Source organism: Mesocricetus auratus, unplaced genomic scaffold (genome assembly GCF_017639785.1).
Source record: "Mesocricetus auratus isolate SY011 unplaced genomic scaffold, BCM_Maur_2.0 Super-Scaffold_4256, whole genome shotgun sequence".
Lineage (NCBI taxonomy): Eukaryota > Metazoa > Chordata > Mammalia > Rodentia > Cricetidae > Mesocricetus > Mesocricetus auratus.
Genome location: NW_024429182.1, coordinates 21,916,404 through 21,942,339, shown reverse-complemented (window position 1 = coordinate 21,942,339; position 25,936 = coordinate 21,916,404). Strand labels below are relative to the sequence as shown.

The 25,936-nt window shown below is 41.1% G+C and overlaps 1 pseudogene; it reads right to left on the bottom strand.

The window, feature by feature from the left end:
* Positions 1–2,476: 2,476 nt before the first annotated feature.
* Positions 2,477–22,773, bottom strand: LOC121138881 (annotated as a pseudogene).
* Positions 22,774–25,936: the final 3,163 nt, after the last annotated feature.

The window sequence follows — 25,936 nt, the reverse complement described above, 5'->3', positions numbered from 1 at the left end:
CTAGTGTCACTATTCTCCAGTATCTTCATGGGCACTTATTGCTATGAACTTTCCTATTAGCACTGCTTTCAAAGTGTCCCATAAATTTGGGTATATTTTCCTTCATTTTCACTGAATTCTAGGAAGCCTGTAATTTCTTTCTTGACCCAAGATTGACACAATTGAGCATTGTTCAATTTCTATGAGTTTGTAGGCTTTCTGCAACTTGTGCTGTTGTTGAATTCTAACTAACTCTAGGTGATCCAAAAAACACAGGGGATTATTCCATCTTTTTGGTGTCCTCTGAGGTTTGCTTTGTTGCTGAGTATGTGGTCCATTTTAGAGAAGGTTCCATGTGGTTGTGAGAAGAAGATATATTCTTTTATGTTTGGATGGAAACGTTCTATATATGTCTGTTAAACCCAACTGAGTTTAACTTATGTTAGTTCCTTTTTTTCTTTAAGTTTCTGTCTAGTAGTCCTGTCCAGTTGTGAGAGTGGGGTGTTGAGATCTCCAAGTATAAGTGTGTGGGATTTTATGTGTGATTTGAGTTTTAGTAATGTTTCTTTTACGAATGTAGGTGCCTTTGTGTTCATATGTTCAGATGTTCACAACTGAGACTTCATCTTGATGTTTTTTTCCTGTGATGAATATTAAATGACTTTTTTCATCTCTTTTGATTAATTTTAGTTTGAAGTCTAGTTTGTTATATATTAGGATAGCTATGCCAGCTTGTTTCTCAGGTCCATTTGATTGGAAAATCTTTTCCTGACCTTTTATTCTGAGGTAACATCTGTCTTTGAAGTTGAGGCGTGTTTCTTGTATGCAGCAAAATGATGGTTTCTGTCTTTGTATGCATTATGTTAGCCTGTCAGGTGTAATTTTAATATGTCAGCCTGTATATATTACTTGGTCTTCTTCCCTTGCAGCTTTTGATGTTGTGTCTTTTTTTTTATACTTTCAGTGTTTTGATTATTATGTGTTGTGGTGATTTGAAAGAAAATGGACCCCAAAGGCAGTGGCACTATTAGGAGGTGTGGCCTTTTGGAAGAAGTGAGTCAATGTAGGGGCAGACTTCAAAAGTGTCTTTTGCTCAAACTTCTCTCACTGTGACAGTCATTTGACTTCCTGTTCCCTGTAAGATGTAGAATGCTCAGTTCCAGCAACAAGTTTGCCTGCATGCTGTCATGCTCCCCATCATGATGATAATAGATTGAACCTCTGAAATGTAATCGAGTCACCCCAATTAAATGTTTTCTTTGTAGGAGTTGCCATGATCATGGTGTATTTTCAGAGCAATGAAAATCCAAATTAAGAGATAAGTTGAGGGGACTTTCTTTTCTAGTCCAATATATTCGGTGTTCTGTATGCTTTTTATACCTTCTTTAGGTTAGAAAAATTTTCTTCCTTTGAGCTGGGATTCTTCTCCTTCTATTTCTATTATTCTTAGGTTTGCTGTTTTCATAGTGTCCTGAATTTCCTGGATGTTCTGGGTCAAGAAGTTTTAGATTTAACATTTTTCTTTAACCTATTTATATGTACTTCTTCTATTGTATCTTATATGCCTGAGATTTTCTTTTCCATCTCTTGTATTCTGTTGGTAAATCTTTCCTCTGTAATTCCTATTCACTTTACCTAGATTTTCCCTTTTCAGAATTCACTCAGTTTGTATTTTCTTTATTCCTTCTGTATCCATTTTCAGGTCATAATCAGTTTTATTCATTTCCTTTAACTGTTTTTTCTTCTTGGATTTCTTTAAGGTGTTTATTGATTTCCTCTTTAAGGACCTTTATCATCTTCATAAAGTTGGTTTTAAGGTCTTTTTCTTATGCTTCAGCTGTGTTGGAATATTCAGGGCTTTTGTGGGTGACCCTGCTCATGAGGGCTGGCTTGGGCACCTGGGAAGGTAATGCAGCTTGGGTAGGCTGGCCAGCAGTGTCTTCTACATAGGACTATCTGTAGTAGGATAGCTGGATTTTGGTGGTAGCACATTGCCTTGGCTGTTGCTGATTATGCTTTTATATTTGCATCTAGACATCTTGGTTTGGGGTGATTGTGGGTATAGGTGCTGATTTTTGAAGTTGTCTTTGTTGGATTGGTGTTTTGTTCCTTGGTTTCTTTTTCCTCTCTGGTCTTCTGACCTTGTGACTTGTGGTTGAGAATTGGGTTTCCACCTGAGTTGGGGGCTAGACTTCTGGTGGCCACAATGGCCTCTGGTCCAGCAGGGAGTCTCTACTCAATATTGGGGCATGGAGATGAGGAGGGTGGGGAAAGTGGAGACATGGCAAGAAGGCACAGGTAGGGTGAGAGGGGTTCACAGGCCAGTGGCCTTCCTGGAGATCTGATGGCTGGCTTGGCCTCTGGATGAGTTGGGCATCTCTGGCTGAGATGGGTGTTGGGGCATAACAAGAAGGGGAGGGGGACTGGGCTTCAGATGAGGCATAGATTGTTCCTAGAGGAAGAGAGGGAGTGACCACTTGAGGGGACCTGCTCCAAGCTACAGGTGGATGGCTGTGACATCTGAGGGAGTGCTAGTCTGACAGGGCCCCTGGCTGCTAGAGCCCTGGGGCATTTTGGGCACTGGGCTGGAGGCTGTCTGGGAAGCTTCCCTGATACTCTCCTGGAGGGAAGCTTCAATCTGCTTCTGACAGGCCCACAGGCAGTCCACTTCCGTGCCTGTGATTCCTGTCAGCAACTCTGTGAGCTCATCTGCAGACACAGAACTGACTTCTAGGCCTTGAACTGCAGCCCCAATGCTGCCTGTGGAGATCATGGATGGAGGGTACATTGCAAAGGTGTAAACTGTAGTACGGGGGCCAAACAGGTCTAGGTATGCTTTTTGTTCAAGGCCTGTTGGTCACTGGGCAGAGAGAAAGGCAGTACAGAATTAGAGTCAGGAAATTGTGTGTGATCATGGCAGCTAGGTCCCATTTGAGCTTCCCCAGGACCAGGACTTCCCATTCCCACAACTGCCAAGGAACCACACCTTGGTCCCTATAGATGTAAAATTTCTCAATAGTCAGGGGGGGGTGGTTTTGCACAGCTTGGAGGCCAGCAACAGGCAGAAGGTACTGAGGAGCTGCAATTACTCCTTTCTGGTGGGGATGCAGGACAGGTAGTTATCCAGGTAATTCATGACCAGAGGGAAGACATCCTCCTCGTAGCTCTGTTCCTCATACACCTCCAGCATCCTGTATGCCAGCATCTTCCGCATACAGCATATGCCCCTTAATCTCCTTTCGTATGCACTGGAAGTAGCAGGCTCACTGCTCACTCTGCTCACTGCTCACAGGGCTCCTTCAGGCTGAGCAGGCTCTGCAGGACATAATGGTTCCCCAGCAGCCTTGGGGACGGTGGTGCTCTTGCAACACAGCAGCTCTGTCCTGAGAAGGGAGAGAGCAGGGAGAGCACAGGTGAGGGCACCTCTGCGCCGGTGCTGGCGCTCTACTTGGTACTTCTTACTCCTCCAAATCTTCATGGCACAGGAAACACAAAGCAGACAGGAAGTGGGGCCATGTCATAAAACTTAAAGGTCAACTCCCAGGACCCTGATTCCAAATAGATTCAACAGCGTTCTATGCATGTGAAGAGTAAGCTATGGTGGAAGATGACTTCATGGTGGACCAACTGAGACTAGTCGGGTCTCTCCCAGTCTTATTTTGTTGGAACAGAAAGCAGACAGAAGAGGGATCCAGTCCATAAAACTTCAAAATCTTCCTTTAGTCTCCCCTCCTTCAGCGAAGTTATTCCACCAATGATTCTACAGTCTTTAAAACCATACTTCTAGTGTAGACCAATTGTGGTGGTCAGTTCACATTAAAAGTAAAGCATCCAGGTCTTCAATTCAATTCCATCGATTTACCTGTCTATTTTTGTGCCAATACCAAGCTATTTTCATTACTATAGCTCTATATTAGAGCTTGAAGTCAGGGATGGTGATGCCTTCTGAACTTCCTTTATTGTACAGGGTTGTTTTGACTATCCTGGGTCTTTTGTTTTTCCATATAAAATTGAGACTTTTTCTTTAAAGGTGTGTGAAGAATTAGATTCTTTAATTTCTTTCTTCAACCTAGCCCATTTTTTTTCATTGGGTCATTTTCCTGACTCTTTCTTCTTGAGTTCTTCATATGTTCTGGTTATTAAACCTTAGTCATTTGGTGGGCTTCTAGTCACTTTGATTGCAGTTAGCTTAATGAGATATGAATTATCAATTGTTGACCTTAATTCCTGGGCAGATAGAGTCCTGTTCAGAAAGTCCTTTCTTACATTTATATCATGTAGGGTGCTGCTAATATTTTCTTCTAGCAGTTTTAATGACATCCACTTTCCTCAGCACCGTTTGCTGATGATATTGTCTTGTCTCTGGTATATTTACTGACACTTTATCAAATATTGGATAATTATGAATACTAACATTTGGGTCTTCTATTTTTCTCAATATATGTTTTTATTTAAATTATAAACATGCATGCTTCACATGTCAATCTCAGTTCGCTCTCTCACACCTCCTCCCTTGTCCCTCCTCCAGTGCCCCCCCAGCTCCCGGCCCAGTCACCACATCATTACCCAGGAAGGGTGAGGCCCTCCTTGGGGGGATCTCCAAGTCTGTCATTTCATCCAGGGCAGGACCCAGGCCCTTACTCATTTGTCCAGGCTGAGAGAGCATCCCTCCATGTGGATTGGGCTCCCAAAGTTCATTTGATTGCCATGGTGAACACTGCTCTACTACTCAAGGCCCCAGAGATTTCTGAGGCCTCTTCACTGGCACTGCTTTCTTGGAGTCTGCACTAGTTCCCTGTTGGCCTCTCAGCCATCAGTCTGGGGTTCAAGAGCTCCCCCTTATCTGGTCAGCTGTCTTTGTGGGTTTCACCAGCACGGTCTTGACCCCTTTGCCCATCACTCCTCCATCTCTGTCACTGGGATCCAGGGGTTCAGTTCAGTGTTTAGCTGTGGGTATCTGTCTCTGCTTCCATCAGTCACTGGATGAAGGTTCTAGGATGGCATATAAGGTAGTCACCGACCTTATCATCAGGGAGGGGCTATTAATGTAGTCTCTCTGCTATTGCTTAGTTTGCCAGTTGGTGTTATCCTTGTAGATCTCTGGAAATCTCACTAGTGTCAGCTCTCTCCTCAAACCTATAATGACTCCATCTATTATGGTATCTCTCATCCTGCTCTCCTCTATTCTTACCTCAACTCAACCTTCCTGCTCCCCCATGCCTTCTTCTCCCCTCCTCTTATCCCCCTTTCTTTTTCCTGGTTCCCTATTCCTTCCCCCATGTTCCCAATCTGCTCAGAAGAGCTTGCCTCATTCCACTTCTCTGGGGTATCATGCATATCTCTTGGGAACCTCCCTGTTTCCCAGACTCACTGGCACTGGGTTTGTAGGCTGACACTGCCCTGATCCATGTCTAAAATCCATATATGAGGGAGTTCATGCCATGTTTGTCTTTTTGTGACTGGGTTACTCATTCAGGATGGTTTCTTCTAGTGCCATCCATTTGCCTGCAAATTTCAGGATTCCATTGTTTTTTTTCCACTGAGTAGTACGACATTATTTAAATTACCACATTTTCTCTATCCACTTTTCAGTTGTGGGGCATCTAGGTTGCTTCAAGGATCTAGCTATTACAAATAATGCTGCTATGAGCATAGTGGAACAGACGTCCTTGTTGTATGAATAGGCATCTTTTGGGTATATGCCTAAGAGTGGAATTGCTGGATTTTGTGGTAGACTGATTCCCATTTTCCTGAGGAATCTCCATACTGACTTCCAAAGTGGCTGTACAAGTTCGCACTCCCACCAGCAATGGACGAGTGTTCCCTTTTCTCCACATCCTATCCAGCATAAGCTGTCATCGGTGATTTTGATGTTAGCCATTCTGACAGGAATGAGTTGGTATCTCAGAGTTATTTTGATTTGCATTTCCCTAATGGCTAAGGATGTTGAGCACTTTTTTAGTGTCTCTCAGCCATTTTAGACTCCTCTATTGAGAATTCTCTACTTAGTTCATTCCCCCACTTTTTAATTGGATCCTTTGGTGTTTTGGAGACTTGCTTCTTGAGTTCTTTGTAAATTTTGGAGATCAGCCCTCTGTCAGATGTGTGGTTAGTGAATATCTTTTCCCAGTCTGTGGGATGCTTTTTTGTCTTGCTGGCTGTGTCCTTTGCCTTACAGAAGTTTCTCAGTTTCAGGAGGTCCCATTTATTACTTGTCGATCTCAGTGTCTGTGCTACTGGTGTAATGTTCAGGAAGTGGTCTCCTGTACCAATTCTTTCAATGGTACCTCCCACTTACTCTTCCAAAAGGTTTAGTGTGGCTGGATTTATATTGAGGTCTTTGATCCATTTGGACTTAAGTTTTGTGCATGGCACTTGGCATGGTTCTATCTGCAGTCTTCTACATGCCAATATCCAGTTATGCCAGCACAATTTGTTAAAGATGCTATCTTTTTCCATTGTATAATTTTAGCTTCTTTGTTTGTTCATAGGTTTGTGGATTAATCTCAGGGTGTTCAATTTGATTCCATTGGTTTACCCATATATTTTCATGCCATAAAACCAAGCCATTTTCAGGACTATAACTCTATAATAGAGCTTGAAGTCAGGGATGGTGATGCGTCCAGACGTTGCTTTGTTGAGCAGGGTTGCCTTGGCTATCCTGGGTTTTTTGTTTTTCCATTTAAAGTTGAGACTTGCTCTTTCAAGGTTCATGAATAATTGTGATGGTATTTTAATGGGGGTTGTATTGAATCTGTAGATTGTCATTTTTACTACATTGATCCTACCTATCCACGAGCATGGAATATCTTTCCATTTTCTGGTGTCTTCTTTAATTTATTTCTTTAAAGACTCAAAGTTCTTGCGGTACAGGTCTTTCACTTGTTTGGTAATCATTACTTCAAGGTATTTTATGTTGTTTGTGGCAATTGTAAAAGGTGATGTTTCTCTGATTTATTTCTCAAACCTCTTATCATGTGTATATAGCAGGGCTACTGATTTTCTTGAGTTGATCTTGTAGCCTGCCACTTTGCTGAAGGTGTTAATCAGCACTAAGAGTTCCCTGGTAGAATTTGTTGGGTCAGCTATTGTATAGGGAAGCCTTCCCGCCAGCCTGGTTCCAGAGCCACATCAGTCCCAAATAAACACACAGGAGGCTATATTAATTATGAAGTTGTTGGCCTTGCTTGTTTCATACTGGCTAGCTCTGACTTAAGTATTTATCCCATAATTGTTAATCTATGCATTTCTCTTACCAGAGAGGTTTCCGGGCTTCCTACCCCATGGCTTTACATCTCGACTTCCTGTGTTTCTCCTTCCCAGAGTCCTCCTGGACTCCTAGTCCCACATATCTTGATTCCCTATTGGCCAGCAGTGCTTTATTGACATATACACAGGACTTCCCCAACATCTCCTCTTTTCTGTCTAAACAAAACGAAAGGTCTTAACTGTAACATATTCAAATTGTATATAACAGAAAGTTATCAAGTAAGAACATAGTTACAATATTTTAGCAAGATTTAAAGAAAATATCATCCATCCCATCCTTGTGAGTCCATCCAGAACTTCAGTCAAGCCTCTCCTGCCAAAAAGAGACTAATTGATCTACTTAAGACTCTTGTTACACTAACAATTTCTTCCCATGGGTCCGCATGATTGTCATCATCCCACTTCAGTAGGAAGTAAATTTGAGAATTTCATGCCCCTTCTCCCTACTATTGATATTAGAGGATAGTTTACACCTGTTAGTGTTAATTTGCAATTATTTTAGGGTTGGGATTGGAAGGAGGTGTTCAGACTTAGGCATCCCTTTCAGATAAGTTTAGAATTTAGGTGGAATGGATATGTTTAGCTTAGGATAAGTAGATTATAACTTAATTATCACCCTCTATGTATATATGTTGTATATGTTTGAGTTTGTATCAAATTTAAATCTTCTATTTAGATTAAAAGGGGAATTGTAGGAGTGAACCCCACTTCTGGTACCATTATGTAAAGGGAAGCTTCCTGCCAGCCTGGTTCCAGAGCCGCATCAGTCCCAAATAAACAAACAGGAGGCTATATTAATTATGAAGTTGTTGGCCTTGCTTGTTTCATACTGGCTAGCTCTGACTTAAGTATTTATCCAATAATTGTTAATCTAAGCATTTCTCTTACCGGAGAGGTTTCCGGGCTTCGTACCCCATGGTGTTACATCTCGACTTCCTGTGTTTCTCCTTCCCAGAGTCCTCCTGGACTCCTAGTCCCACCTATCTTGATTCCCTACTGGCCAGCAGTGCTTTATTGACATATACACAGGACTTCCCCAACAAGCTGTGTAAACTATCATATCATCTGCAAATAGTGAAAGTTTGACCTCTTCCTTTCCAATTTGTATCCCCTTGATATCCTTTTGTTGTTATATTGCTCTAGCTAGAACTTTGAATACAATATTGAAGAGGTATGTGGAGAGGGGACAGCCTTGCCTTGTTCCTGATTTTAGAGGAATTGCCTTGAGTTTCTCTCCATTCAGTTTGATGTTGGCTGTTGGTTTGCTGTATGTAGCTTTTATTATATTTAGGTATGTTCCTGTTATCCCAGATCTCTCCAAGACCTTTATCATGATTGGATGTCGGATTTTGTCAAAGGCTTTTCTAGGATCTAGTGATATGATCATGTCATTTTTGTTTCTCAGCTTGTTTATATGGTGGTTTACATTGATGGATTTTTGTATGTTGAACCATCCCTGAACCCTGGAATGAAGCCTACTTGATCGTGGTGATGAGTTTTCTGATGTGTTCTTGGATTCTATTTGCCAGAATTTTACTGAGTATTTTTGCATCAATGTTCATGAGGGATATTGGTCTGAAGTTCTCTTTCTTAGTTGTGTCGTTGTGTGGCTTGGGTATCAATGTTATTGAAGCCTTGTTAAAAGAGTTTGGCAAAGACACTTCTGCTTCTATTGCATGGAGTACTTTGAGGAGAACTGTATAAGCTGTTCTTTGTATTTCTGGTAAAATTCTGTACTGAAGCCATCTGGCCCTGGGCTTTTCTGGTTGGGAGACTTTTGATGACTGCTTCTATTTCCTTAGGTGTTATAGGTCTATTTAAATTGCTTATCTGTTCTTGATTTAATTTTGGCAGGTGATATCTGTCCAGAAAGTTGTCCATTTCCTTTAAATTTTCAAATTTTGTGGAGTATAGCTTTTCAAAATATGACCTGATGATTCTCTGGATTTTCTCACTCTCCATTGTTATGTCTCTCTTTTCATTTCTGATTTTGTTAATTTGCAAGTTAATACTCTGCCATTTGGTAAGTTTGGATAAAGGTTTGTCTATCTTGTTAATTTTCTCAAAGAACCAACTCTTTGTTACTTTGATTTTTTGTATTGTTTTCCTAATTTCTACTTTATTGATTTCTGCCTTCAATTAGATTATTTCCTGGCGTCTGCTACTCTGGGGTGAGTTTGCTTCCTTTTGTTCTAGAGCTTTCAGTTTTGCTGTTAAATCCCAGTGTCACTATTCTCCAGTTTCTTCATGTGGGCAATTAGTGCTATGCACTTCCCTCTTAGCACTGCTTTCAAAGTGTCCCATAAGTTTGGGTATGCTGTGTCTTTATTCTCATTAAATTCTAGGAAGTCTTTAATTTCTTTTTTTATTTCTTCTTTGACCCAGGAGTGGTGCAATTGTGCATTATTCAATTTCCATGAGTTTGTAGGGTTTCTGCAATTTGTGTTGTTGTTGAATTCTAACTTTAATGCATGGTGGTCTGATGAGATACATGGAGTTATTCCAATTTTTTTGTACCTGTTGATGCTGGCTATGTTTCCAAGTATTTGGTCAATTTTTGAGAAGGTTCCATGTGGTGCTGAGAAGAAGGTATATTATTTTGTGTTTGGATAGGATGTTCTAAAGATGTCTGTCAAACCCAATTGTGTCATAACTTCCATTAGTTCCTTTGTTTCTTTGTTAAGTTTCTGTCTGGTAGTCCTGTCTAGTGGTGACAGGGGGTGTTGAAGTCTCCCACTATAAGTGTGTGAGGTTTTATGTGTGGTTTGAGTTTTAGTAATGTTTCTTTTATGAATGTGGATGCCTTTGTGTTTGGGGCATAGATGTTCAGAATTGAGACTTCATCTTGGTGGATTTCTCCTGTGATGAATATGAAGTGACCTCTTTCATCTCTTTTAATTGATTTCAGTTTAAAGTCTAGTTTGTTAGATATTAGGATTGCTACCCCTGCTTGTTTCTTGGGTCCATTTGATTGGAAAATATTTTCCCAATCCTTAACTCTGAGGTAATGTCTGTCTTTGAAGCTGAGCTGTGTTTCTTGTATGCAACAGAAGGATGGACTCTGTCTTCGAATCCATTCTGTTAGCCTGTGCCTTTTTATGGGTGAGTTAAGACCAGTAATATTGGGGGATATTAATGACCTTTGATAGCTCATTCTTGTTTGTTTTGGCATGGTTGTTGTTGTTGGAATTGTATGTGCATTTCCACCCCTTTTCTCTTTTTGCTGTTGGGAAGTGGGATTATCTATTGCTTTATTTTTCTGGTTGTAGTTAACTTCTTTGGGTTGGAGTTTTCCTTCCAGAATTTTCTGTAGGGCTGGGTTAGTGGATATGTATAGTTAAATCTGGTTTTGTCATGGAATATCTTGTTTTCTCCATCTATACTGATTGAAAGCTTTGCTGGGTATAGTAGTGTGGGCTGGCATCTGCGGTCTCTAAGTGTTGATAGAGTTTCCATGGAGAAGCCAGGTGTAATTCTGATAGGTTTGCCTTTATATGTTATTTAACCTTTTTCCTTACCTGCTTTAAGCATTCTTTCTTTATTCTGTATGCTTGGGGTCTTGATTATTATGTGGTGAGAGGACTCTTTTTGTAGTCCACTCCATTTGGTGTTCTGTAAACTTCTTGTACCTTCATTGGCATGTATTTCTTTGGGTTGGAAAAGTTTTCTTCTATGATTTTGTTGAACATGTTTTCTGCCACTCTGACTTGGGCATCTTCACCTTCTTTTATATCTATTATTCTCAGGTTTGGGTCTTTTCATGGTGTCCTATATTTCCTGGATATTTTCTGTTTGGGAGTTGTTGGACTTCAGATTTTCTTTGGTTCATAAATCTATTTCTCCTAGTGTGTCTTCAACACCTGAGATTCTCTCTTTCATCTCTTGTATTCTGTTGGTTATGCTTGCATCTGTAGTACCTGACTGTTGCCCCAGTTTTTCTGTTTCCAGTATTCCTTCAGACTGTGTTTTTTTATTGTCTCCATGTCAGCTTTCAACCCTTGCACTGTTTGAATTGTTTCTTGTAATTTTTGCTTCGTGTTTTCCTCCCTTTCTTGCATTTGTTGGATTTTTTAAATCATTTTTTATTTTAATTTTAAATAGCTTGTTTTACATGTCAATCCCAGTTCCCTCTCCCTCCCCTCCTCCCGCACTCACCTTCCCCCCCCCCCACCCTATTGCCAAATCCTTCCCCATAGGGGATATCTAGAGTCTGTTATTTTACTCTGGGTAGGGTCCAGGCACTCCCCTAAGAGTCCAGGCTGAGAGAGCATCCCTCTTTGTGCTATAGGCACACGAAGACTGTTTGTATACCAGGGATAAACACTGATCCACAGCTCAGGGCCCCATAAGTTGCCCAGGCCTTCTCGCTGACACTCACATTTGGGGGGTCCAGATCAGTCCCATGCTGGCCTCCCCACTGTCGGTCTGGGGTCCAAGAGCTCTCCCCTGTTCAGATCAGCTGTCTCTGCTGGTTTTGCCAGCCCATTCTTTGCCAATTTGCTCATCACTCCTCTCTCTCTGTCACTGGGTTCCTTGGGTTCAGGTCAGTGATTAATTGTGTGTTTGCCTCTGCTTCCATCAGTCACAGGATGAAGGCTCCCGGATGGTTATAGACATCAAGTTCATTATCAGGAATGGGCATTCGAGGTGGTCTCTCCACTATTGCTTAGCTTGCCAATTGGTGTTATCCCTTTAGATCACTCGAGGTCGCTCTGGTGCCTGATCTGTCTTCGATCCTATGATTCCCTCTTCCCCCTATTCTACCCCCACCCCCTCAACTTCCTGTTCCCCCATGACCAACTCTCTTCCTCTTCACCCCCTCTCTTCTTCCCAGGTCCCGCTCCCCCCCACCCCAGCCGTGTTCCCCATCCATTCAGAGAATCTTGTCTCAATCCTCTTCTCTTGGGTACTATGCATATATGCATATCTTTTAGGTTCTTTCCTGTTTCCCAGACTCTCTATCAGTGGAAGGGCAGACTGGCACTATCCTGATCCATGTCTAAAATCCATATATGAGTGAGTACATACCATGTTTGTCTTTTTGCGACTGGGTTACCTCACTCAGGATGGTTTCTTCCAGTGCTAACCATTTACCTGCGAATTTCAAGATTCCATTGTTTTTTTCTGCTGAGTAATACTCCATTGTGTAAATGTACCACATTTTCTCTATCCACTCTTCAGTTGAGGGGCATCTAGGTTGCTTCCAGGTTCTGGCTATTACAAATAATGCTGCTATGAACATAGTGGAGCAGATGCCCTTGTTGTATGAACTTGCCTCATTTGGATATATGCCTAAGAGTGGAATTGCTGGGTCTAGTGGTAGATTAATTCCCATTTTCCTGAGGAATCTCCATACTGATTTCCAAAGAGGCTGTATGAGTCGGCACTCCCACCAGCAGTGGAGGAGTGTTCCTCTCTCTCCACATCCTCTCCAGCATAAATTGTCTTTGGTGTTTTTGATTTTAGCCATTCTGACAGGAGTAAGATGGTATCTCAGAGTTGTTTTGATTTGCATTTCCCTGATGGCTAAGGATGTTGAGCCTTTCTTAAGTGTCTCTTGGCCATTTTAGCCTCCTCTACTGAGAATTCTCTATTTAGCTCTGTACCCCACCTTTTAATTGGATCCTTTGGTGTTTTGGAGACTTGTTTCTTGAGTTCTTTGTAAATTTTGGAGATAAGCCCTCTGTCAGATGTAGGGTTAATGAATATCTTTTCTTGGTTTGTTTTTTTCTTCCATTTCTTTAAGGGAGTTTCTCACATCCTCTTTGAGGGCCTGTATTATTTTCATGAAGGTGTTTTTAAGGTCATTCCCTTCTGCTTCATATGCATTGGGGTGTTCAGGTCTTGCTAGTCTCTGGTGGTGTCATATTTGTTTTTGTGCTGCTGAGTGTGTTCTTATATTGCCTCTTTCCCATCACTTCTTCCAGTGCATGTAGAAAGATCCTCTTCCTCTCCTGGTGGGCAGGCGACCAGGGTTCCCTTTCGGTGGGTGCAAGCAAATACAATACTCTCTGTCCTCTGATCTCTGTCCTCTGCCCTCTGCCCTGGGTGTGGGCAGGAGTAGCCTGGCTCTCTCTGCAGTCTGCTGGTCACTTGGTCATCAGTCTGGGGGCGAGTCGACCTGGCTGTGATCCCCAGGCTAGGAGATCTGAGAGAGGGCAAACAGGAGCAATTTGGGTCTAAGATGGGGCTTGGGTCTTCTATTTTATTCCTTTGGTCTACATATCTGTTCTTGTACCAGTACTATACGGTTTTAATCACTATAGATGTATCATACATTCTGAAATCTAGAATAGCAATCCATTCAGTATTCATATTGGTCAGGATTGTCTGGGCTTTCTGAGGTCTTTTTTAGTTTCTTATGAACTTAGGAATGTTCTGGTATTTTAATGGGTATTGAATTAAAACTGCAAATTACTTTTGGTAGGATAGTTATTTTTTATAATAACAATTCTATCAATCCATGAAACCAGGGTATCTTTCCATGATGTAGTGTCTTTCCCAATTTCTTTCTTCAGAGGTTTGAGGTTTTCATTGTAGAGGTATGTCATCTTTTAGTTAGATTTACTCCAATATATTTTGTTTTGATGATGATATTGTAAATGGGGGTCATCCATGATTTCTTTCTGAGTGCTTGTTGTTGTTGTCTAGAAAAACCACTGATATTTGTAAGTTGATTTTGTATCCTGCCAATTTGTTGAAATTATTATTTGTGTAGGTTTTTTGGTTGAATTTTCATGATTTCATATGTGTATTATCATATAACCTGCAAATAGGAATAGCTTAAATTTTCATATGTGACTGTAGCTCCTACCCCTCATCAAAGGAACTTCTTTTTATAGTAAATGGAGAGTGTCACAGAAAACCACAACTGGGCAGAGTGAGGAGATCAACAGATGGAGGTATCTCAGCCCCAATAAATATATCCACATTGCAGCTCCTGTCTCCATGGTTCGAACATCGCAGAAGAGAGGTGGAAAGATTGTTAAGAGAAAGAATATCAGTCATGCTGCTCTGAAGCAGTTTCCCCTAGAAATAGTCGCATAAATAAGACTGGAACAATGCTCCTATCAAAAGGCATGGCAACATGGAAAAAAGAAAAAATTCATGGGGTCCCACCTATTGATGGACTGTGGGCAACTAATGACTGCTGGGAAAGAATTAAAGATCAAGGATAAACCCCCAGTTAGTCATTCAATCCAAAGTTGTCAGAATGTGTAACACACACACACACACACACACACACACACACCAGGATAGCAGGTTTTATTTATATATTTGCGTATACATATATATGCATTAATATGTATGAAACAATAATTATAAAGAGAAAGTCTATCAGTTTGAGAGTTGTGGGGGATATGGGAGGGATTGGAGGGAGAAAGGGAAGAAGGAGAATAATATAATTCTATTTCAGCTAAAAATAAGAAAATTAATGATAAAATGGAAAAAATAAGCAAGTTAGAATGAAAACAAAAGCATGCACAGAAATTTAGCTAATAACTTGTTATGTATTTGTCACTTAAAATTTATGAGTTCATGCATCTATGTTAGCAGAATATATTATTTGAAAGGCTTTTTTAGGGATGCATGGATTTCCTTGGAAAGGGTAAATAGAAGAGATCTCCTGCATGAGCTGGGTTGGGCTGTGAAGGGGAATGGGAATGGGAGCATGAGGAATTGTATTGGGTGGGTTGGGGGTGGGACAGAAGGAGAGAGTGAAAAAGAGGTATCTTTATGGGGGGCATTTTGGCATTAAGGAGAAGCCTGGTGCCAGGGAAACTCAGGAATCCACAAGGATGACTTATGGTGGCCATGCCAGAGGAGCAACAGATGGTAATTGAAGTTCAAGGTGTCATCCCACCAGGAGGCAAATCCTTAATGAGTGAATCTTAGCTAGGCAAGGCCCAGAGACCACAGACTCCAGAATGTCTTTTGCTTTGCTTTGCCTTTACATGTTTGCTGCTGCCATCTTTCTTTAGTGTCTGGCATGGTGTGAATGGGTGTGGGGAGATCACCATTGCCTGTAATGTAGTGTGTTCATTTCATGGAAGCATCTGTTCATTCTACTGGGCATTTTTAACTGTGGATTATTATGATGATTTCTTCCCAAGCTGTACTGTCTAATTGATAATAATAATAATGCCAGTTTAAGTAGAATTTTGGTAATTAAAAATAGATGCAAGGAAGTGTTTCACCTGAGGGCTTTTGAGTTTCACCTAAGGAGCTGCATAGATTATAGTTCAGGTTAATGACTGAGGAAAATAATTGAGTCCCCAGGGTGGCTTGAGTTCTTTAAATCTTAACATTGAAATGCATTCACAGGTTTCAGTGTGCATCATAGCTTAGACAAAGCCTGAAAATAACTTCAGGTTAGAGTAGATGTTTTGATAATAGCTTTGAGATGAAAAAGTAGAAAACAATCTAAAGTTCATAAGAACACATAGCTGAGTTAAAGATTGATTAGGTGAGGGTCAAAAATACAAAGTGGTCCAGTTGTTACTAGCTGATGTACTTTCCTTGCTATGGTTGGTTGGTGATTAAAGATAATGATTAATTCTTTGTACCCATTTTTGCTCTTAGTCCTCTGATATTAAAAAAAAACCTATTGATGAATGGATATGCATCCTAAAGATTTAAAGTAGAGCTGGCTGATTGTTTTTCATGTATAAATGCTTAGGTTTGTGATTCCTTTCAGATTCCTTACAATATTACCTTTCAAGATAAGTAATAAAGTGATTGATGCTTTATAACTGCAATATGTAGCTTGTCAACAAAGGAAATGTCTAGGAAAAATATCCTGCTGGCCCATGCTCTGTTAATCTGTAACAAGTTACTTAGATGTAAATGTATGCGAGTTTTTTGGATGGCTTTGTTTTAATGTAAGGGAGATAAAAATCATGATTTCCTAAGCATTAGTGGAGAGGGTACATGAACTGGCCATTCGCCTGTAATTAAATTGATGACTACCTGAATTATTATCATAGAAACTTTGTCTAGCAACTAATGGAAGCAGATGCAGAAATATATAGCTAAGCACTGGGTGGAGCTCCCAGGGTCCAGTCAAAGAGAGAGATGAGTGATAATATGGGCAAACAGGTCAAGATTATTTTGAGGATACTCACAGAAACAGCTGGCCTGAGCTAGTGGAAGCTCACTGACTCTGGACTGACAGTGAAGGAACCTTCATAGGACCAAACTAGACCCTTTGAATGTGGGTGACAGTTGTGTAACTTGGGCAGTCTGTGGGGCCACTGACAGTGGGACCAGGATTTCTCCCTAGGGCTTGAACTGGCTATTTTGGAGCTCACTCTCTTTGGAGGGATACCTTGCTCAGTATAGATATGGTGGGAGGGCCTTGGTCCAGGATTAAAGAGATGTGCCAGAGTTCCTTGACTCCCCATGGGAAGCCTTACCCTCTCTGAGGAGTGGATGGGGTGGGATAGAGTGGGGGGAAGGTGGAGAGAGCAGGAACTTGGATTGGTTTGTAAAATGAGAAAAGATTGTTTTAAAATAAAAAATGATTAAAAATTAAAAAAGAAAAACATGGTTTTACCTTTATTCGTTATAATCATTCACTTGAGAAACAGAATATAGCCACATTGTAATTTCTATATTGCCTGAAAGTTTTGTTGGAGTATATAAGCTCTAGAGAGAGAATGCAGAACCAGAATAATACAGAATAAAGAAGAAAACCATCAAGAGACTATGTAAGTGTTTTTCATCTACCCCCTCAGATAAAAAAGTCCATGAATTTCCTTTTAAGGCCTGTATTGCTGGAAGCTGGTCCCCAAGCAGCTGTACTTGGTGTCAGAAACAGGGACATTGAAGGGATAGTCAAGAAGACTGTCCATGGGAAAGAGGCAGCTCTTCTTGGAGATTGTCCAGTATAGGCAGAGTTTTCCCATCTCTGTCGCCATTTTCCCAAATAACCACTCAGAGTCTTTTTTTTTTTTAAATGTACAAAGTTCTAACTCAAACCTATAGTTTTTGCTAGGACTCAAAAGTATAAGTGTGTTCCTGCTGTTTTACAGATACCTGATCTCTGCTTTTTCTACAATGTAGGTTTTTTTTTTCATGCCATCTTTATTTATTGTTTTTTTTTTAATTTTATTTTCCAGTTTAAATTTAGATAAGAATCAAGGTTGCTTCACAAGTCAGTTCCAGGTCCCTCTCCCATTCCCTCCCTTCCTCCCGTGCCCCCCCCCGTTATCCCCTCATTTCTCCAGGGAGGGTGAGGCCCTCCATGGGGGTGTGCATAGTGTGTCATTTCATATAGGGCAGGGCCTAGACCCTTTCCCAAGAGTTCAGGGTGAGAGTGCACCTCACATTGTTCTATTGGAGTCCAAAGTCCGTGTGTATACTTGGGATGGGTACTGATCTGCTGCCCAAGGCTCAATAGATTCCCTAGGCCTCTTCACTGACACCCAGATTCAGGGGGTCTTGATCAGTCCCATGCTGGCTTCCCAGGCTAATGCCTGGGATTCAAGAGTTAACCTTTGTCTGGTCAGCTGTTTCTGGGGTTAAACCAGCCCAGTCTTAATCCCTTTGATCATCAGTCTTCCCTCTCTGTTACTGGCTTTCTTGAGTTCAGCTCAGTACTTAACCAAGGGAGTCTGCCTCTTCTTCGATCAGCCACTAAATAAAGTTTCTGTTTCCCAGACTCTCTGGCCATAGGATTGTAGGCTGGCACTCCCCAGATCTATGACTAAAATCCATATATAAGAGAGTACATGCCATGTTTCTCTTTTTGTGACTGGGTTACCTCACTCAGGATGGTTTCTTCTAGTGTCATCCATTTGCCTGCGAATCTCATGATTCCATTATTTTTTTCTGCTGAATAGTACTCCATTGTGTAGATGTACCACATTTTCTCTATCCACTCTTCAGGTGAGGGACATCTAGGTTGCTTCCACGTTCTGGCAATTACAAATAAAGCTGCTATGAACATAGTGGAACAGACATCTTTGTTGTATGAATGGGCATCTTTTGGATATATGCCTAAGAGTGGAGTTGCTGGGTCTTGTGGTAGGTTTATTCCCATTTTTCTGAGGAATCTCCACACTGATTTCCAAAGTGGCTGAACCAGTTGGCACTCCCACCAGCAATGGAGGAGTGTCCCCCTTTCACCACATCCTCTCCAGCATAAATTGTCATTGGTGTTTTTGATTTTAGCCATTCTGACAGGGGTGAGATGGTATCTGAGAGTTGTTTTGATTTGCATTTCCCGGATGGCTAAGGATGTTGAGCACTTTCTCAAGTGCCTCTCAGCCATTTTAGACTCCTCTATTGAAAACTCTCTATTTAGTTCTGCAGCCTACTTTTAAATAGGGTCCTTTGGTGTTTTGGAGACTTGCTTCTTGAGTTCTCTGTAAATTTTGGAGATCAACCCTCTGTCAGATGTGGGATTAGTGAATATTTTTTCCCATTCTGTGGGCTGCCTTTTTGTCTTGCTGACTGTGTCCTTTGCCTTACAGAAGCTTCTCAGTTTCAGTAGGTCCCATTTATTAATTGTTGATCTTACTGCCTGTGCTACTGGTGTTATGTTCAGGAAGCTGTCTCCTGTACCAATTCGTTCAAGGGTACCACCCACTTTCTCTTCTAAGAGGTTCAGTGTGGCTGGATTTATGTTGAGGTCTTTGATCCATTTGGACTTAAGTTTTGTGCATGGCGATAGACATGGATCGATCTGCATTCTTCTACATGCCAGTCTCCAATTATGCCAGCACCATTTGTTGAAGATGCTTTCTTTATTCCATTGTATATTTTTAACTTCTTTGTCAAAGATCAGATGTTCGTACGTGTGTGGGTTAATACCCAGGTTTTCAATTCGATTCCATTGGTCTACCTGTCTATTTTTGTGCCAATACCAAGCTGTTTTCAGGACTATAGCTCTATAATAGAGCTTGAGGTCAGGGATGGTGATGCCAGAGTCTTAAATGTTAGTAATAAATGCTCAGCTCATAACTCAGGCTTATTACTAACTAGCTCTTATATTTTTAAATAAACCCATATTTTTTATTTGTGCTCTGCCACATGGTGGTACCCTCATTAGCATGGCTCGTTCATCTGCTCCCTCTGCCTCTGACTGGAAAGTTCTCTCACTCCCGTGACTCTGCCTTTCTTCCTCTCAGTATCCTCATAGCTTGATTTTTCCACCTATACTCCTCCTACCCAGCTATAGAAAGTCATCTCTTTATTAGCCAATGACAGTAGTACATATTCATAGTGTACAAAAAGATCATTTCACAGTAGTCCAGAGAAAGACATTCTCCTGGAGATTGTTCAAAAGGAAGAGTCAATCACCTAATCAATGGCATGGATAGGCTTTCACTAATGATGCTGCAGCCCCTTGACTACTGATGACCAAGTAAAGAAGGGCGAATAATCTAATATTTCCCTTCCCTTTTTCCCCTTGTGTTTGCCTTTCCCTCAGAATGGGCTCAGGGGAGTCTAAAAAACAAAAAAAAAATTATTCATTGATGTCATTAAACATATGCTTGAGAAAAAAAGAATTGAGATCAGCCCTGGTCAGGTGATTGAATTTCTTAAGTTTGTACCAACAGCCCCTGGTTTCCAGACCAGGGAGTTTTAGATGTAGAAACTTGGGATATAGTAGGGACAACTGGAGAGATGGCTCAGTGGTTAAGAACATTAGCTAGTCTTCCAGAGGTTCTGAATTCAATTCCCAGCAACCACAAGATGGCTCATAACCATCTGTAATGAGATCTGACACCCTCTTCTGGCCTGCAGGGATACATGCAGACAAAATACTGTATACATAATACAAATGCAAATCAATCAATCAATCAATCAATCAACCAATCAACCAATCAATCAATCTTTAAAAAGGACTGGCACACAGAGAAAGGAGGAAAGGACATGTATAAATAGAAGCCTTCCAGCCAGCCTGGTTCCAGAGCCGCATCAGTCCCAAATAAACACACAGGAGGCTATATTAATTATGAAGCTGTTGGCCTTGCTTGCTTCTTATTGGCTAGCTCTGACTTAAGTATTTACCCCCCTGATTGTTAATCTAAGTATTTCTCTTACCAGAGCAAAGTTTATGGGCTTCTTATCCCTATGGCGGTTACATCTTGACTTCCTGTGTTTCTCCTACCCAGAGTCCTCCTGGACTCCTAGTCCCACCTATCTTACTTCCCTATTGGCCATCAGTGCTTTATTGACATATACACAGGACTTCCCCCATCAGACATGCCTCTTACAGCATTTTCTATTGGGAGTGTGCTTAGACAGGCAGTGGCAGGTGATAAGGAGCCCATATGTACTCTGGGGACCTCTGCTCTCCCTCTTCATAAGGGAACTCCTTCATTGTTATCTCATTCAGGATGTTAGAAAGAGGCAGCAAAGGATTATAATCCCGATTGGCCTCCCTTGCAATGACTGACTGTATATCATGCCACATACTCCTGAGAACATAAAAAGCAGTCGATGGGTTTGCTGGTGCCAACTCATGTCCAACAGCAAGGAGAAAGAACAAAGCAAGCCTTGCTGTCTGTGGTGTTATGCCAGGTCTCTGACACTAAAATGGAAATTAAAAGGCAATCTCCCACCTTTACCCTAATCCCAACACTTGGGATAATTCTACTTACTCATCTCTCCAGCGTTTTCTCCCTTTCTTGCTCTGAGCATTTGCCTCACCCCTCCATTTGTGTTAGTGTCACAACAGAGCCCCTGTTTTGTTTACTTTTATTAGAAAACCACATCGATGTGCCAGGAAGCTTCTAGCTCTACTGGGCTCCCATCACATGGAGAGGGACACTCTCCTCTGTGATTTGGGACATTTCTATCTGACAAGTCTTTCAGTCCATTTGAAGTTTTCCTGGATTGAAACTCTTGTTACCAGGACACTTAACCTCTTTGCTTCTTCATAATTCCTCTTATCTGCCTCCTTTAACTTCCTTACCTCTCCCTAAGAGCTGTCTGCATTCTCCAATTCTCATTTAACCATGAGACTATTTCCCCTTAACAATTTGGAATACACTTTTTCCTCTTTTACCCACAGACCAGTTATTTTGGTTTCTTTACTGTACCTATTTTCATTCATGGTGCATTATAAACGGATTAACTAAATTGCCAGTGTCCCTGTATATTGTATTTATGAATAAGTGAAACAGAACGTCAATCAATGGCTGATGGAAGCAGAGGCAGACACCCACAGCTAAACACTGAGCTGAACTCAAGAAACCCAGTGACAGAGAGGGAGGACTGATGAGCACAGGGGTCAAGACTGGGCTGGTTTAACCCCCAGAAACAGCTGACCTGAGCAAGGGTTAGCTCTTGAACCCCAGACTGATGGGTGGGAATCCAGCATGGGACTGATCCAGACCCTATGAATGTGGGTGTCAGTGAGGAGGCCTAGGCAATCTATGGGGCCTTGGGTAGTAGATCAATATTCATTCCTGGCATACAAATGGACTTTGGGTGCCCATCCACAATGAGAGATGCTCTCTCAGCCTGGACTCTTGAGGGAGGGCCTAGGCCCTGCCTTGGATGAAATGATAGACTATGGACACCCCTCCCCCATGGAGGGCCTCACCTTCCCTGGGGAAGGGAGTGGGGATTGGGGGAGGTGGTGATACTGGGTTAGTGGGAGGTTGTGGAAGGAGGGAAAGGAGAGGGAGAGGGAGCTGGGATTGACATGTGAAGAAACCTTGTTAGTAATTTAAATTTAAAAATAAAACAGACTTAAAACTAGAAAAAATGTTTCATTTCAATATTGAAAGAACTTTAATTCAAAATAATTATTTTTAAGGTTAAACCTAACAGGGATGGAACACAAAGTCCAAGTATTACAAAAGCTACTAACTTAATGTAAGCTGTTAAGAATAATTAAAAAATACAAGTTAGGTTAGGTTAGTCACCTTGTAAACGATAAAATTCTTATGGAGTTCAAAATAATTAAAAAATATTAGCTACTGTCTCATGACCCTTTTCACATATTTTCTGTAGTTACAAGAAGAACATTGGGTTAAAAATTAAGACAAAACCCTAGCTGTGTCAAGAGCTATGTTAAGATAACATTAGACTTGAAAGCAAACCCCTTATGAAGCTTGTACAAACACCTTCTTATCACAATTTTTACTACCTACCAGTTGTAAAATGGTATCATAAGTTGTAAATTCCCAGAATTAACCATCACCTAGGACTTAACCTCAAATCATAAATTTTTTTATTATATCACCCCTGATACCCACACTTGTGACTTTTGCTTTAAAAATGACCTGTTCCCTCTATTTGAGGGTATGGTTACAGAACCTGACATGCCCATGGCCCTAATTAGTTAGAAGTTCTGGTACCCTGTGGTGATGGAATAAAGTTGCCTTTGCTTATCTAACTTTGGTGACATCATCTTCAATATTTGTGCGACTCCCAGACTCAACATTTTTAAATGTGTTCACAACTATATTTGTAGTCATGCTAATGGTTAATGTAATCAATTCCTTGCTTACCCCCTGGCACTTAAAATGTTTAAGCTTCTCACAAAAGACAAGACTTACCCATGCCTTGTTTGCCGTCAGGGCTCTGTTTAAACTCTGTACACTTTTGGGTCAATTGCTCTGCTTTGCCTGGTTCAGAAGAAGTCAGTTGTCCAAGATGTTCCTTTATAGAAAAATCTCAACCCTGGTTTTGACAACCAAAGGCCTATGCTGCTTTGTATGACACTGAAGACCTACAACAACGGCCCCCAATAAAACTATGGAGACCACCAGAGCCTAAAGAAATCTATCTGGCCAATGAGTCTCTTTTATTTTAATTGATACATAGACCATTTAGACCACATTTACAGTTATAACTCATCCTTTCCAGGTCTAAAGACAATCTGCCTAGCTACCAGAGCCCAAATAAGAAATAAACTCACAACAAGTTTCAAAGTAACTTTTTACTATTCTTTGTTTAAAATAACTTGTTTTAAAAGCACTACTTAAGTAAATCTCCTGCGCCTCCTGATAAATAACTAAAGAAAACAAGGCATATATTTTAAAGCTTAAATTATAATTATAAATTGTACTTCAAGGTACAGAAAGATGTTTTAAGATACGCAAAAATAACAAAAAATGTTTCAAATATCTTCCCCCTCTCTGTGCTATTTTTATATTAAGACTTCAAAAGTTCATAGTTTTGGCTTTGATCAATAGAACTCTGATAAGCTATTAATCTATGTCTGGTAAACACTGACTGTTATTATCACAGTCACAAGCTCAAGGTTTTAAATTCCCTTTGGTTGTTTTCTAAGTTAAAATATTTCTCATTATGCTATAAACATCTGCCTAATCTATATACATCCAATCATCTGGATAAAGGAAAAATGTTAATACTTTTAACCAAAATCATTTTTATGTTTCCAAACTTTTCTATGACTCAAAGACATGAATCTATTGCCTTTTCTATAATATGGATTTTGATACAGACTACAAACAATAATAATGCTAGCATATCTGCAACTTTTGCCTCTTAAAAGCGTTCTGAGCAGCTTCAGGAGATCAACTTGGACCCACTACCTCTCACAGATCAAAATGGACCTCAGATAAGTACTACCAATCAACAGTCTGTCTCCCCACCTCCCTAGTCTTCAGGGAGTGGTAACGCTTCCCTTTTCACTGGTTTTGGGACACCTCTTTCCCACCTGTCAGGACTGTGGACCTGGAAATTTCAAATGTAAACCTAAGAGAAAAATTTCCCCCCTTAAAATTCCTTAACTACATTTTCTGCCTGTTAATATACATTTGTTCCAGCAGATTTCTAATCAATTAAAGGCTACAGACTGCTCCAACTGCTGCCTGCATGTTCCTAACCCCAGATTGTCCTAAGAGTCTGGACAACAAATGGAGCAGTCTGTTTTTCCTGGACTTGATCAACATTCCAGCCTTTTGGGTCCCCAACATTGCTTTAATGTCAGAGGAAGTAGTGAAGGACTATGTCAGCATCCCATTTATTATTCAACAAAAGACTGGGATGTTAAGTTCCAAACTCAGGACACATGACTGAGGGGCCGATTCACTACATCAAAGCTGGCCTGGGCCAGGCGTTGGTGGCACACGCCTTTAATCCCAGCACTCGGGAGGCAGAGGCAGGCGGATCTCTGTGAGTTCAAGGCTAGGCTGGACTGACAGCCTCCAAAACAGAGAAACCCTGTCTCGTAAAACCAAAAAAAAAAAAAAAAAAAAAAAAAAAAAACAGCTGGCCTGGCTGCCAGGTTATCCCAGCTTCTCTCAGTCCCTACGTGCTACAGGGTATGGCTCACATACCCCCATCTCTACCCTGAACTCTCCAGCCCAGGAGTCTGCCCTTAAAAATGTTTTTATCAAAGTTGTATAATTTTTCCCTATGATCCTGCTATGTATATTGTGATCAATCTCCATATGTACTTTTGATAGTTAATCTGTTAGTTGATCTTGTTATGTGTACACTGACACAAGTTGCTACTGCCTTCTCACAGTCAAAATGGATTTCCCTTCCAGCCCTGTGTGATAGAGGCTGCCCCACCGCCCCAAGCAGCGGTAGATGACCCCTGATAAGACTCCTAGCAATAGTGTAGGGTTCCTGAACTGGCCATCTCTTGTGACCAGATTGATGACTACCCTAATTGTCATTAGAGAGCTTCCAGTAACTGATGGAAGCAGATGCAGAGATCCGTAGCCAAGCACTGAGCAGAGATCTGGGAGTCCTTTTAAAGGAAGGAAGAAAGGATTTTATGAACCATGAGGGCCAAGGTCATGATAGGGGGCACAGAGACAGCTAATCTGTTTTCCTGGGAGCTCAGCTAGGACCACCAACTAGGGAGATCCTACATGGGACCGACCTAGACCCTCTGCTTGTGTGTGTGACAGTTGTGTAGCTTTGTCTGTTTGTGGGACTCCTAACAATGGGGTCAGGACCTGTCCTTGGCACTTGAACTGGCTTTTGAGAACCTATTCTCCATGCTGGGTTACCTTGCCCAGCCTTAATTCAGAGGGAGGAGCTTGGTCCTGCTTCAGCTTGATGTGCTATGCTTTGTTGATGCCTGTGGGAGGCCTGCCCCTTTCTTAATGGAGACCAGGAGTGGATGGGGAGGGGGGATGATGGAAGGCAGGAGAAAGAGGTTGGGGTTAGAGGATGGGAGGAGAAAAGGGAGCAGAAACTGTGGTCAGTATATAAAATAAATGAAAAACAGAAAGGCTTTTTAGTTATTAATGGAAAAAATTATAGTATTATGCAACATTACATTTCTTTATAGACAAGTTACATAAAAGTTGGTAATCAATCTACCTCAACACCCAGAATTATCACTGCTGGGTATATACCAAAGGAAACTTGCTCAACTATGCTCATAGCAGCATTATTCGTAATATCCAGAACCTGGAAACAACCTAGATGCTCTTCAACCGAAGAATGGATAAAGAAAATGTGGTACACTTACACAATGGAGTATTACTCAGCAATAAAAAACAATGACATCATGAAATTTGCAGGTAAATGAATGGATCTAGAAAAAATAATCCTGAGTGAGGTAACCCAGAGCCAGAGAGACAAAGAAGGTAAGTACTCACTCATAAGTGGATACTAGACATAGAGCAAAGGATAACCAGGCTATTATCCTCAGTCTCAGAGAAACTAGGTAACAAGGAGGACCCTAAGAGAGAGACACAAAGATCTCCCTGGGAAGAGGAAATGGGTGAGATCTTCT